The 15,783-nt window shown below is 39.9% G+C and overlaps 1 protein-coding gene across 1 annotated transcript in view; it reads left to right on the forward strand.

Moving 5' to 3' along the window:
- The window catches only part of MSH2 (mutS homolog 2), a 77,542-nt gene that overhangs the window by 25,383 nt on the left and 36,376 nt on the right, over nt 1-15,783 (forward strand). The gene's annotated exons all lie outside the window — the stretch shown is intronic.

Genomic DNA, 15,783 nt, shown 5'->3' on the forward strand with positions numbered 1-15,783 from the left:
ATGTAGGAACTTTAAGAACACACCCCAGGCTAATTCCAGATCTGTTGGAATTAACCTTTCCAGTACACCTGTGAAAGAAAGTTAAGACAGAAGGTCTTGGTGGTAACAGTTGAAGTCAGAGGGAAGCTACTAGAATAAAGTAAGCAGAGTCATATAATAGTTAATCAATATAATATTAGTGGATAAAATCAGATTGCTCTTATGAGCATAGTTTTTAAAGTGAACATAAGTTTCTACAATGAATAGGAAGTACAAAGGTATATGTCTAATATATAAAGCATTTTAAGTTTCAGAGTTAAAAATCAACATCTCTTAGAACTATTAAAAACAAAACTTTCAATATTATATGAAAACTTGATGAACTTTTTTGGAGATAGACTTAGAACAATGATGACTGGTACAAAATAAGTATAGATTTAACTTAAATTTTGTGATAACCTTTCCTCTTATTTATCTAGCAGAATGTTAAGGAATAGCTAACTGCTTGTCTTTTCAGAGTACCATTGTATATAAAGTAATCCTGTTCTAGTCAGGGCTTCTCATTAGACCAGTGAGACTTAAATGCTCTTGTATTTAGTGCCACCAAAGTGAAATTAGAGGAGATGGGTCTTTTCTGTTTCACATTTCTTAACTGTGGCTTAATTTCCCTTCTTGTGCCTCTATTTCCTCACCCTATAAATGAATATCTTCTACTGTTTTGATTTCCTGATTGCATCTCCTCTGGCTTCATTTCCGCAGGATCAGCTGGAAGTGCCAGGGGATTGACCAGTGTTAGGGGTGTAATCAGGGTGTGGTCATGGGGATAGGCTGTCTAAACAATTCACTCTTACCACTTAATATCAGCTGTTTTAAACATTCCTCTTCTCATCTCTTCCTTCATAAGGTAAAAAAGATTTCCTTGTCCCTGCGTCCCCTTATACCTGTACCCAGTGAAGTTTCTGAAAGCCCACATTTTCTTCTTCCGTTGATTCCACTGGCTTCAGCCCTACCCATAGTATTGAAATGCCATTTGTTGAAACTTCCTTGTTGCTAAATTCAGTGAACATGGTCTAGTCTTACCTAACCAGGTTTCACTGGTGTATGTGATAGTCTTTTTTTCCTCCCAGTTTTATTTAGATATAATTGACACATACCATTGTATAAGTTTAGGTCTACAACACAATGATTTGATATGTATATATACTGTGCAAATCACCTACGTTTAGTTAACATGTCACCTCACCTCACGTAGTTTTTTTTTTCTTGTGATGAGAACTTTTAAGATGTAATCTCTTAGCGACTTTCAAATATGCAATACAGTTTTGCTTTGTTTTTTTTAACTACAGTCACCATGCTGTACATTACATTGCCAGGACTTTTAAATCTTACAACTTGAAATTTGTACCTTTTGACTACCTTCACCCGTTTCCTCCCCCAGCTGTCTCTGGCAACCATGAACTCTGTTCTGTTTTTATGAGTTTGGTCTTACTAGATTTCACATGTAGGTGAGATCACACGGCATTTAACTTTGCTGTCTCTTTTCACTTGATGTGTGCTCTCCAGTTGCATCCGTGCTGTTGCAGATGGCAGGATGCCTTTCTTCATGGCTGGATGCTGCTCCATGGTGTGTGTGTCACGGTTTCTTTGTGCGTTCCTTCCTCGGTGGACGCCCAGGCTGGCTCCCTGTCTTCGCTGTTGTGACTAATGCTGCCGTGCGCGTGGGAGTGCAGATAGTCCTTAAAGACAGGGACTTAGTTCTCTTTGCCTGCCCCTTAAGTGTAGCCGCCCCCCCAACCCAGCTCTATTCTTGACCCTCTTTTCACTCAGTACCTGAAACTTTAAAGCTGGGATTCTTGAATGCATTCTTGAAAGTATCTTGATATTTCATGCAAAATTTTGTGTATATGTATTATGAGGGGGAGGGAGGATCTGTAATCATCAGATATTCAAAAGCATATGTAACCCCTCCCCCAAAATGTAAGAAATACTGATTTGCACATTATTTGGGGACTCTTTCCTCATTCCTTGGTATGCACACAGAAGTCAGAAATTTGACTTGAAAGTGGCACTCTTTAACAACCTTCCTGCATATGTGTGGCTTAATGTGACTGAAGAACAACAGTAAAATGTACGTGAGGGTTTTCAACAAGTCAGTTATGAGATCTTAACATTATGAAAATTTAATGCTTCATATTGTCAGTTTGTTAACTGATGTCCAGTTAAAATATTTGAAATCGCCCAGCATAGAAGGTATTAGAGGAGGAAGATGGTTCCAAGTTTTATGATACTAAGAGCTACGCTTTTCTCTTTCTATAATATGGAATGTTGGAGAATTGAGGAGTATCCTAGTCACTGAGAAACTAACTGACCTGTCTGGAGTTTATTTTAATTGGAGTATAGTTGATTTACAATATTGTGTTAGTTTCAGATGTACAACATAGTGATTCAATATTTTTATAGATTATACTCCATTTAAATTATTATAAAATGTTGGCTATATTCCTATGCTGTACAAATTATCCGTATAGCTTACTTGTTTTACCCATTGTAGTTTGTGCCTCTTAATTTCCTATCCTTCAGTTGCCTCTCCTCATTCTTTCTCCCTGCTGGTTGAGCGACTGAACAGCAGCATATGGAGAACAGTGTTCTCTGTATGTGTGAGTCTGCTTCTGTTTTGTTATATTTGTTCTATTTTTTAGATTCTACATATGAGTGATAACATACAGTAGTTGGCTTTCTCTAACTTCTGTCTTTTGTTGTTAAATATGCTTATTTGGCTGCATCAGGTCTTGGTTGCAGCATACAGGATCTTTGCTGTGTCAAGAGGATCTTTTGATGCTCGGTGGCATGTGGGTTCTCAGTTCTCTGATCATACTGTTTTTCACAGTGGCTATACCCGTTTACATTCCCACAATACAAGGGTTCCCTTTTCTCTACAGCCTCGCCAACAATTTCTTATTTGTGGTCTTTTTGATGATAGCCATTCTGACAGGTGTGAGGTGATGTCTCATTGTGGTTTTGATTTGCATTTTTCTGATGATTAGCAGTGTTGAGCATCTTTTCATGTGCCTCTCATGAGTTTCTTAAAAAACACAGTAGAATGGCATTTTGCAGAGTTCAGTATAGCTTGTTAGCCTACTGATTTCATGGAGAAAGCCAAAACAGGCTAATTTATGAGGAAAAATCAAATATGCTGTCTTTAAAAGTAAACTCATTAAAAGTTTTAAAAAGATATATTTGTATATTACTAGAAATTGAGTATGTTCTGCCATCGTGTGATATTTTAGTTTTGACTAACTTCTAGGTTTAATGTTATTTTAATGTTATTCCTGGATAAAACGAAAATAAACTCGGAGACAGCAGAGGGCAGCAACAGTTTAGAAAGTAGATTTGCATTGAGTGATGAAAGCTCTACTCTAAATTATCTTTCTCCTCTTTAAAAAAGAAAAGGCTATTTTAAAAGTATACTTGGCCTCTGTTATTCCTCGTATCTTTTAAAATTAAAAAGTTGAGGCACACATTTACAACATGGATGGATCCAGAGATTATCATACTAAATAAAGTCAGAAGAGAAGGACAGATACTTTATGATATCATTTATATATGGAATCTAAAGTACGACACAAATAATCATAGCTGTGAAACAGAAACAGACTCATAGACAGCAGACCTGTGGTTGCCAGGAGGGAGGAGGGGGAGGGGGAGGGAAGGATTGGGCGTTTGGGGATAACAGATGCAAAGTATATATGGAATAGATAAAAAACAAGATCCTACTGTACAGTACAGGGAAGTATATTCAGTATCTTGTGGTAAACCATAATGCAGAGGAATGTGAAAAAATATGTATAACTGAGCCATTTGGTTGTACAACAGAAATTAGCACAATACTGTAAATCAACTAAACTTGAATAGAATTTTTTTAAAAAGCTGAGGCACAACCTAAAACAATGGTATTCTGCATTTGGAGCAAATTTCTGACAGTGCTTAAAACAACTGTAAGTATCAAGATTACTTTATTGATGAACTTGATTGTAACAGTGTCATACTGAGGTTTGCAACCCTTCCCCCGTCCACGTCCAAATTAAAAACCTTACATGTGCTATTTTCCTTCCCCTGGTCTGTACCTCCTCCTCAGTGAACCCATAGTAATCTGTTTTTAGCATGTCTGATCGTGTCATTTCTTCCCCTTTGGTTCTGAACACGTTGCTTTGCTTCCTGTAGCCTTCCAGAAGCAGCCCCATTCCTGTGCCTGGCCTGGCTGCTGCTGCTCGGTCAGGCTCCCTCATTCTCCCTCGCAGCACCGCTCTGCTCACTAGATTGTTTCTCCAGACCGCTCTGGTGACACATGCTTTTCTGCATGTTTTTTACTTTGTCTTTATTGCACTTTACTACCTGGTCTGTGTGGTGGACTCCACTAATACTTAAGATTGAGCTCAAACCTCACTCTTTCTATGAAGCCTCCTCTGCCCTCATTTTTCTGGTTTCCATAACACCTTCTGCTTATCTCCACTGCTTTTTAACCCTAAATGACAGAGTTCAGTTCAATTCAGTTGTTCATGTGTGTCTGACTCTTGACGACCCCATGGACTGCAGCACGCCAGGCCTCCCTGTCCATCACCAACTCCCTGAGTTTTCTCAAACTTATGTCCATTGAGTCAGTGATGCCACCCAACCATCTCATCCTCTGTCATCCCCTTCTCCCACCTTCAATCTTTCCCAGCATCAGTTCTTCACATCAGGTGGCCAAAGTATTGGAATTTCAGCTTCAGCATCAGTCCTTCCAGTGAATATTCATGACTGATCTCTTTGCTCTCCATGGGACTCTCAAGAGTCTTCTCCAACACCACAGTTCAAAAGCATCAATTCTTTGGTGCTCAGCTTTCTTTATAGACCAACTGTCACATCCATACATGACTACTGGACAAACCATAGCTTTGACTAGATGGACATTTGTTGGCAAAGTAATGTCTCTGCTTTTTAATATGCTGTCTAGGTTGGTCGTAGCTTTTCTTCCAAGGAGCAAGTGCTAGGGTCCAGCCCCCGCAGGATCCAGGGGAACCCGAAGGAGAAACGGCATTGGCGAATGAATGAATGAATGAATGAGGGAGGAATAGAGGAGAGAAAGAGGCTGATATTCCTTGGTTTACACAGGAAGCCAATAAAGCCCTGAGACAAGGAGCTTGCCCTGTTCACGGAGGCCACAGGTATCCTCCCGGTCTCCCGAGGGAGTGAAGACGCAGAACGTCTTCCTGTTCAGGTCTTAGAAACCCGGGCAGATAAGTGAATGCAGGGAGCCTCTATGCTCCAAGGGATCAGCCTGAAAAAGAGAGTAAGAGGAAGAAAGAAAAAAAAAGAGACACGGGGTGACCAAGCTTCTTCGAGCGAGGCCCATTACTTTATTTTCAAAAGGGACTTTTATACCTTAACTTGTACATAGAGGGAAATGAAAGATGCAGGGTCATACAGAGTCAGCCCAAACATTCCAGCAGTTTTGCCCTTATCGAAACCAGGATTTTTTCTGCAAACTTTTCCCACAAATGATGTTGTGTACATTATCTTCTGGCCTTGGAGGCCTGTGAACGTTTTATGACCCTCTTTTGATAAAGGCTGCTTTATCAACCAGAAAACTTATTTTCCCTCAAAGTGTTTTTTCTTTATATTTCTAATCTATGTCAGCCTCAGAAAATGCTAAACACAGTTACATTTCTCACAGAGCAAAGGTGCAGTGAGTTACAAGAAAGAAAGAACCAATTAGCTCAAAGGTCTCATGCGGTTAAATTCAAGGCTACTGCTTGTTTTTCTTACATTCCAACTATGTTATCCAATGCACTTCCAGGTGCACAGTGGATAAGAGATATGGGAACTTAGCAACAAGCATTGGCCCAATAATGAAATCCTACACCAGCACTACTCTAATAACTTTTAACTCTCTGAAAGGCTCTATGTTATAGGCTTCCCGTGCCTCTCGCAGTTGGGAGGCTGTGAATAATCACATGCGTAGCTGCAAGAGTCTGGATAAACCTGCCAAGCAAGCTAGAATGCTAACAGAGGGGGTTTGAATTGAAATATTCCTCTCATGTCCAGGAGACTTATTAGCTAGAGCCCTAAGTTGAGCCCCTTGTATGTCAGGAGAGTTGGTGAAAGGCACAAAATAGTAAGACAGACAGATTCTGGTTTTGGGGTAGATGCTTGAGCTGGTCCTGGGAGCCCCTCAAGTCCGGAAGCCTTGCTTAACAGTTCTCTTCCACATGACCTTGTCCTGGGTGGGACGGCCCGTGCTGGCTCCCGGCAAGCAAGCATCTTTAATTTCATGGCTGCAGTCACCATCTGCAGTGATTTTGGAGCCCAACAAAATAAAGTCTCACTGTTTGCATTTTTTCCCCATCTATTTGCGATGAAGTGATGGGACCAAATTCCATGATCTTAGTTTTCTGAATGTTGAGTTTTAAGCCAGCTTTTTCACTCTCCTCTTTAACCTTCATCAAGAGGCTCTTTAGTTCCTCTTCACCTTCTGGCACAAAGGTGGTGTCATCTGTGTATCTGAGGTTATTGATATTTCTCCCAACAGTCTTGATTCCAGCTTGTGTTTCATCCAGCCCAGCATTCCTCATGATGTACTCTCCATGTAAGTTAAATAATCAGGGTGATGATATACAGCCTTGACATAATCCTTTCCCAATTTGGAACCAGTCTGTTGTTCCATGTCCAGTTCTAACTGTGTTTCTTGACCTGCGTACAGATTTTTCAGGAGGCACAGTAAGTTAGTATAATAATAATCCCTCCTTTTAACCTGATTGCTTAGCTTCCTTCTAAATGGGAGATAAGAATATGAAAGCAATTTAGTTGGCATTTCTGAAAAGGAATCTGGTTTAGTAATGTAGTGCTTTTTAAACCTTAGGTTTATATAAAGCTATAGTTTAAGATCTGGCTGGTTTTTGTGTTTTGGAGATATTTTCTTTAAATTTGGTTTTTATCAGTTTTTAAAGCAAGGTAAACTCTGTAGTAATTATTCTACCATCCAGAGGTAATCATTATTAATATTTTGGTATATGTTTTTTCATTTTTTAAACAAAATTATAGAAGGTTCTGTTTAACACGTGCTTTGACAGTGAAGACTTGTTCTAATGTAGTTCATGTATTAGGGAATAATTGAGCATAATGTGAATTTTACATTGCTTATATACATTTTGTCTATGGGAAACACTAGGTGAATGCAAAAAATTGGCACCCAGCTGAACTGAGCAGTGTAGGAATACACAAAACGCACACTCACACACACTCCCACCCCTCAGACATCTGTGATCTCAGTTCACGTGTGTGTCGTGAGCCATGCTTACTCGTGTCTGGTGTTACAACTTTCTGCTCCAGTTTAGATGACTCACCATTCCACAATAACTCACGAGCTGCAGCCTTTTGGAAGTCCATCTCAAGAAGCAAACTTTGTCTTTTGTGAGGTAAAATGCATTATTTATTGTAGTATTTATATAGTTCCTATCAAAACTGTGCAATTGTTCCTATCATTAAGAAAAAAATTTTTAATAAATTTTTTTCTTTATTTCTTTATGGAACTATAGTTGACTTACCCAGTTAGTGTCAGAGAAAATCGCTTGGTATGGCAGGAACCTCCACACAGTTGGTGACCAGAAATGAACTAGTGTGTGTAAAGGAGACAGAGGAGGAAGACTCATAGATGGGAAGGAAAACAGGGGAAACTGAGTTTTCCTTTACAGTCGTAACCCCTTAAGATTATTTTTTCCTTCCTCTCACACATCAATTCCTATAGCAATTTTCTCATCTTATCTTTTATTAGAGTATAATTTAAATGTCTTCTTTCTTGTCTTCCCATTGCTACTTAGATCACTACCTTGACTATCTTCAGTCTTATCTTCGATGATAAAAGCTTTCACATTCTTGAGTCAATATTCATCTTATCTCTGCATTTCTAATCTTTCAGTCACCAGAATACACTAACTGATCATAATAATAAAAAGCAAACAGTGTTGGTGAGGATGCAGAGAAATTTTCTTGTAGACCTTGTGGCTAAAACTATAAATCAGTAAAGCTTTCCTGGAAAAATAACTTGTCAAAGTATAATTATTTGCCATTCAAATGTAGACAAGAGGGCAAAAATCTAGAGGGATTAAAAAAAATTAATAGGTTTTTCTTCTAGAGTTAGATTGGAAGTTGACATTTTTACATTATTACTTTTATTATTAAAAAAAATGCAGAGCCTAGTGAAAAATAGTTTCAGGAATTTACTAATAGAAAAACAAAACACCAGAGTTGGGGTGGGGGGAATACCAGAAAGGTACTCAAACCTTTAAGTTTATGCATAATAATTTCCTAGAACTTTAAAATATAGTAGATGTTAGCTAAAAATAATAAAAAATAACTTTTAATATTTAAAATATAATATCAAACAGTAGAGGTTAACTTATAGCAACTGACAGTTGGTACTATTTTTACTATTATAAAAATGGTACTTTTTTTTAAATAAGTGTACAGTTAGTACATTTTTTTCCCACCAATATATTGTTACACTTTTTCATATAGCCAGTTTTGTTATAATGTGACATATACATCCCTATGCAAAACTTTAATTAAAACCAGTTTACAAGATAAAAGAGATCAAGATGCTACATTCAGAAGCTTCATTAGTGACACTCTGGTCACCAAATGTGTGGAGGTTCCCCCCCACACCAAGTAACTTCTGTGACACTGACTGACTACAGTTAATTGCGATTAAACTCAATCCTGACACGATCCCCTAGAGATAGCATCAGATCCCACAGGTTAAGGGCTCAATCCCACAAGACAGCCTCCAACCTCTCCACCCAGTCTAAAACCCAGGTGTCACCTGTGCTTCTGACCAAGTGGTCCCAATGACCACCCCTCCCTTGGGGGTTAATTTGCTTGAGCAGCTCACAGAACTCAGGGAAACACTTGGTTATACTTTCTGATAAAGGATGCAGATGAACAGCCAAATGAAGAGATATGACAAGTCTGGGAGGTTCCTAAACATAGGCGCTTGTCCTTTGAGGTGGGTCATTCTGGTATAGATGTATTTGACCACCTGAACGTTCTCTGGCCCCTTCCCCCCACTATTGGGATTTGGAAGGCCTCCTCATGTAGCCACGATCAATTATTAACTCCATTTCCAGCTGCTCTCCCCTCCTTGGATGACAGGAGTTGGGGTTAGAGCTAAACATTCCAAACTCCTAATCATGGCGCGGTCTTCCTTGTGAGCAGCCCACATCAGGTCACCTTATTAGAATATGAGAAGCTCCTATTGCTCTTCTCACTAGGAAATTACAAGGGTTTAGGAACTCTACCAGGAACCAGCAGCAGAGACCAGCATATATTTTCTGTTACAGAGACTTGCACAGTGTAAAATGATACTCATAACTAATCAGTGAAATCAGAAGAGAAAGTCGGCGTAGGAAAGAAAATTACTATTGTCAAAATGACAGTAGCAATAAAGGGAAACAACGTATGTTGTCAGAGAAAGAATTACTTGCAAATACAGGAATGGGGACAGGTGGCTGTGATTAGCAAAGGGTATGACATGACCAGAGGATCTGAAAAGTAGGAGAGGGCAAGGGTGATGAGGGAGGAAAAGAGGTCAAAAATGTCTTGTGATAAACCATAATGGGAAAGAATATGAGGAAAAAAAAATATATGTATGACTGAGTTGCTTTGCTGTTCAGCAGAAATTAACACAGCATTGTAAATCAACTACATTTCATAAAACAAAAAAAAAACGAATAGGGTGACTGTTGGCAGTGAAGGAATAACAGAGATGCCTTTGTGCTGAAGGCTGTTACTCACAGTGATTGAATTATTTTGTTTACTGTGATTCACTGCACTTCAACTCTTGGTTTCTTTACTAATTTGGTAATATTTTGACTCCAACCTCATATTTGTGTGAAAACTGTAAACTTTAATTAGCAGCATCTTGCCAACCTTTTTTCCACTTACATGAATTTTTAAATCCATTTCATAAATATATTTAAGGGTGAGATAAAGTTTAATTGTACTTAATAAAACTTCTAGACTGGAATTAAAAAGATGAGAAAATTAAAAAAAAAAAAAGATGAGAAAATTATGTTAAGTTAGGTCACGGGAAGGTGGGCATAGAATAAATCTTAAAATCTTTGTTAGTTGAAACTCATGTCTTTTTATTACCATATACCAAAATATTTACTGGAACAAGAGTGCTAATGCTAACTTTATTATTATTTTTCTTTATTTAATTTGTTTTTGGCTGATCTTTGTTTCCGTTATGTGGGCTTTCTCTAGTTGCTGCGAGTGGGGCTGCTTGTCATTGCTGTGCAGTGGGCTTCTCACGCAGTGGCTTCTCTCGCTGCTGAGCCCAGGCTCTAGGTGTGGAGGCCTCAGCAGCTGCAGCACGTGGGCTCCGTAGTTACGGCACATGGACCTAGTTGCTCCACGGCATGTGGCATCTTCCAGGAACAGAGATTGAACCCACGTTCCCTGTGTTGGCAGGTAGATTCGTATCCACTGGACCACCAGGGAAGTCCCTGCTGCTGCTGCTGCTGCTAAGTCACTTCAGTCGTGTCTGACTCTGTGCGACCCCATAGACGGCAGCCTACCAGGCTCCCCTGTCCCTGGGATTCTCCAGGCAAGAACACTGGAGTGGGTTGCCATTTCCTTCTCCAATGCATGAAAGTGAAAAGTGAAAGTGAAGTCGCTCAGTCGTGTCCGACTCTGTGCGACCCCATGGACTGCAGCCTACCAGGCTCCTCTGCCCATGGGATTCTCCAGGCAAGAGCACTGGAGTGGGGTGCCATTGCCTTCTCCAATGCATGAAAGTGAAAAGTGGAAGGGAAGTTGCTCAGTCGTGTCCGACTCTGTGCGACCCCATGGACTGCAGCCTACCAGGCTCCTCTGCCCATGGGATTCTCCAGGCAAGAGTACTGGAGTGCGGTGCCATTGCCTTCTCCGGGGAAGTCCCTAATACTAGCTTTATAATTAGTTTAGACTTTAGGTTGCTTTTTCTGGTCTTAAACTATTTTGGAAAGTCTGACTGAGTAGATCTATGACCAGTGGCAGGCCTCGGGCCTGAGTAGGTGTCAGGAGGACATGTGTAAAGAAGCACCTCATATGTTATCCGGAACTTCCCTATAGTTCATTTTGATTTCAGTGTTACTTACTCATTTAACTTGGTTAGAACATCTTAGTGTCTTTTTCTTAATCATTTTGCCAGCCATTTCCAATTATTTTTTAGTTACATTAAATAAGATGTAAATGATTTGAGAAAGATGTTTACCGATAATTTTGGTACAGCTGCAGCCGATTTACCTAGCATCCTCAACTTTGCCACACACTGGTCTAGGAAAGTCTTCTTGTGGTGGGAAGCTGGGGGCCTGTGGTGGATAAGACCAGGCAACGCAAGCGTAGGTGCTTAAAGGGGCCTGGCAGGTTACAGATAAATAGTGCAGAATGGTGGGCTGATCAGCTGATGAGCTGGGGAAGTCATGGTCTGACTAAAGTGGACCACTGCTAGTCAGACCATTGATTATTACTGAATGGGAATTCTGACTGAGGATTTCCCATAAGGGCCCATGTTTCAGTATCTACTGTGAATTCTTCTCTCTAAACTCTTCTTTGGTGTTCTCTCTGTAAAATGGCCCCTGTCATCTGCCCAGCAGCTTAAGCCTTGGGAGTCAGCCTTGCCTCTTGCCCCTCTCTCGTTGCATTCACTCAGTTACCAAGTCCTGTTGGTATCACATCATATGTATCTTCACCTCAGACACCTTTCCATCCCACCACCAGCTCCCTCAGTTCAGTTCAGTCGCTCAGTCGTGTCCAACTTGTGACCCATGAATTGCAGCACGCCAGGCCTCCCTGTCCATCACCATCTCCCGGAGTTCACTCAAACTCACGTCCATCGAGTCAGTGATGCCATCCAGCCATCTCATCCTCAGTCATCCCCTTCTCCTCCTGCCCCCAATCCTTCCCAGCATCAGGGTCTTTTCCAATGAGTCAACTCTTCGCATGAGGTAGCCAAAGTACTGGAGTTTCAGCTTTAGCATCATTCCTTCCAAAGAACACCCAGGACTGATCTCCTTTAGAATGGACTGATTGGATCTCCTTGCAGTCCAAGGGACTCTCAAGAGTCTTCTCCAACACCACAGTTCAAAAGCGTCAATTCTTTGGCACTCAGCTTTCTTCACAGTCCAACTGTCACATCCATACATGACCACTGGAAAAACCATAGCCTTGACTAGACGGACCTTTGTTGGCAAAGTAATGTCTCTGCTTTTGAATGTGCTGTCTAGGTTGGTCATAACTTTCCTTACAAGGAGTAAGCGGCTTTTAATTTCATGGCTGCAATCACCATCTGCAGTGATTTTGGAGCCCCCAAAAATAAAGTCTGACACTCCCTAGTCCAGGCTATAATCCTTTCTTCCCTGAACTACTGTCAGCCTCCTAATGTTTTTGCTGTCTTTTGCCTTAGCACTCTCTAATCCATTATCTGCTTCAGCCAGCTGTCTTTCTTAATGTGTAAATATATTTATATGTAAAAATATAAATGTCATTAGCCCTTCGGGGGTTTTTCACTGGCTTTAGGATTGGAGTATGAGCTGAGCCCTCATAGATTGTTGGCTCTGCCTATCTCTCTCTTTCCTTTCTCTGCTAGTACTCATTGCCAGTGTTTCTTACACTTTTCGACTATGACTCAAAGTAAGGTTGGAGAAGGAAATGGCAGCCCACTCCAGTATTCTTGCTTGGGAAATCCCATGGACAGAGGAGCCTGGTGGGCTACAGTCCATGTGGTTGCAAAGAGTTGGACACAACTGAGCAACTAACACTTCCACTTGTCACAGTAAGATACACATTTTCATTTGACTTAGTGCACTCCTGTGGGTGTTGTCTGTGCACTGTTTAGAAACAAAATTCAACTGAGTAAATTTTAAAGATCTTACTGGCATTATTCAACAATTCAAAAACTGGGCAGGAGATAGAAAAGACCTCCATCTGTACAAATGAAAGACTTTCATAGGCAGAAGGGAGCAGAAACAAGTTAATTTTGGCAAAACAGCTAGCAGATTATGGTAAGGTTTCTTTTCTTTAGGGGGATTGTAGGGGCCTATCAAGCACATTATGTAACTGGTGCTGATCAGGTGATTGCCGATTGACTGGCTTAAAATTCCATTTCTGGGAGAGACAAAACTATAATTAAGAAGCCTTGATTTGATGACCTGGGACTTAGTATAAGCAACTCCACTTGGGGCCTGTTGTCTTGTTTTTAACAACACATAGACACTGTATGCAGTGTCTATAAAAACTGAAATTATTATGTAATAAATAGTATTAACTGAAATATATAAAACTTGAAACAAGTACAGTGTACTTTGACTTTTTTTTCCTTTGAAAAATGCTAAGATTTTTAAATTTTATGTTGGAGAAAGGTCTGCAGTTTGAAAACACAAATTGCATTTGTTTTTTGTCTATTCACGTGAACTTGAACATCCTCTGGACCTCACATATACTGCACAGTCATCAGCCTTTGTATGAACTGTTCCTTTAGATTCAGACATTTTCCCCTTCTTGTCTCACTTGGCTTTGTTCTCTTCATCTTTTTTTTTCAAATGTGCTTTAAACCTTTTTTTTTTTTAAATAATTTTTTTGCTTTTGGCTGTGCTAGGTCTTCGTTGCTGTGGTGGCGTCTTTTCTCTAGTTGTGGCAATGAGGGCTTACTCTTCATTTTGGTACATGGCTCCTCTTGTTGTGGAGAACGGACTCCGGAACGAGAGGGCTTCAGTAGCTTTGGCTCCTGGGCTCTAGAGCACAGGCTCAGTTGCTCCCTGTCATGTGGGATCCTCCCAGATCAGGGATCGAACCCTGCATTGGCAGGTGGATTCTTTTATCATTGAACCGCCAGGGAAGCCCTGTTCTCTTCATCCTGGATTTTCATCTTTACAGTCATTTCTTGGGGTAAGCCAACCTTGTTACTACCTTTGGGTACTCTCCTGTCCTGGTTTTATTTCCAAAACCTTCCTGTCTTTCCCTGTTGTTATTATCCTTGCTTGTTATCCTTTGTAATGAGTTTATCAGAAAAGTACCAACATTTTATTTTGGGGCAATGCACATGTCAAAGTAGTGTTCATTAGTGTTTTCCTGTGGACCTTTGTTTAAGACCCTAGGATAGATCATGTGGAGCTTTCCAGATTGTGGTAGCTAGTTGAAAATGGAGTATATCGAAAACCTTAATGGTGCCCATCAGTTGATGAATGAAAAATAAAATGTGGCATATCCATACAATTGAATATTGTTCCTCAGTCAAAAGGAATGAAGTACTGATGCGTGATACAACATGGATGAACCCTGGAGAGCATTATGCTAAGTGAAAAAAGGCAGTCACAGTGTAATATCCTTTTATATGAAAAGACCAGAAGAAACAAATCCATAGCGTGGAGTAGTGGTTGCCCAGGCTTGAAGGGGTGGCAGGGGTTTGGAGGAAAATTGTAAGTTAATGCTAATGGGTACAGGGTTCCTTGTTTCTTTTGAGAGCAGTGACAGTTTGAAAGTTGATTGTGGTTGTGATTGCATAAATCTGTGAATATACTGAAAACCATTGAATTGTATACATCAAAATGAAGAATTGTTTGGTATATGAATCATATCTCAATAGAGCTGTTATTTTTAAATTAAAACCTTAACCAGTTGGGAGGGGGGGAAACCAGCTAAAATTGGCAACTAGGGCTCAGTACAAATTACAAGTAGGGAAAGGAATTCAAGATGCTAGGGAATTTCTTGGCAGTCCAGTGGTTAGGATTCTGAGCTTTTTACTGCTGAGGGCCCAGGTTTGATCTCTGGTCAGGGAACTAATATCTCCCTAGCCATGTGGTGCAGCCAATAGATAGAAAAACTGAGACATGGTGGAGTATTACTCAGCCATGAAAAGGAATAAAATAATTACATTTGCAGTGATATCGATGGACCTAGAGATTGTCATATAGAGTGAAGTAAGTCAGAAAGAGAAAGAAAAATATTGTATAATGTCACTTATATGTGAAATCTAGAAAAGTGGTACTGATGAACTTACTTGCAGAGCAGAAGTAGTGTCACAAATGTAGAAAACAAACTCATGGTTATCAAGGAGGAACAGGGCAGGGTGGGATGAGTTGGTAGATTGGGATTGACATATATACACAACTGTATCTAAAGTAGATAACTAACGAGAATCTGTTATATAGCACAGGGAACTCTACTCGGTGCTCTGGGATGAGCTAAATGGGGAGGAAATCCAAAAAAAGAGGGGATATATACGTGTGTGTAACTGATTCATTTTGCTGTACAACAGAAACTAACTTAACATTGTAAAGCAATTAAACTATGATATCAATTAATTTATTTAAAAAGATGCTAGTTAAGGCTTGCAGTATAGGGAGCAAGCGAGCAGAGAAGGGACATTAACTCTGAGAAGAGCTACAGCAAGTGGGCCTGTGTGTGAGGAGGGACTAGAGGACATATTCTGAAGTTTGTACAGGTGTTGCTACAGGGATACTGCTTGTGTTTTTTCGGGAAACCTGAACCTTCTTCAAAGTCATGTGGTAGAAAAGAACTTAACAGAAAAAATAGTGATAAGGTAGACCTCAAAATATATGAAAAATTTTAAAAGATTGCTAACAAAAGCATTAACAAACTTTAATAAAAACAACTATACTCCAATAAAAATTAATTAAAACAAAAATAGTAGCCTATATAAATCTCCATTGCATTTGTACCCAATATCAGCATCAAGTGACTTGAAGCTTTTACGTTTGAGACCCTTTT

This window comes from Oryx dammah, unplaced genomic scaffold, assembly GCF_014754425.2.
Source record: "Oryx dammah isolate SB20612 unplaced genomic scaffold, SCBI_Odam_1.1 HiC_scaffold_25, whole genome shotgun sequence".
Classification (NCBI taxonomy): Eukaryota; Metazoa; Chordata; class Mammalia; order Artiodactyla; family Bovidae; genus Oryx; species Oryx dammah.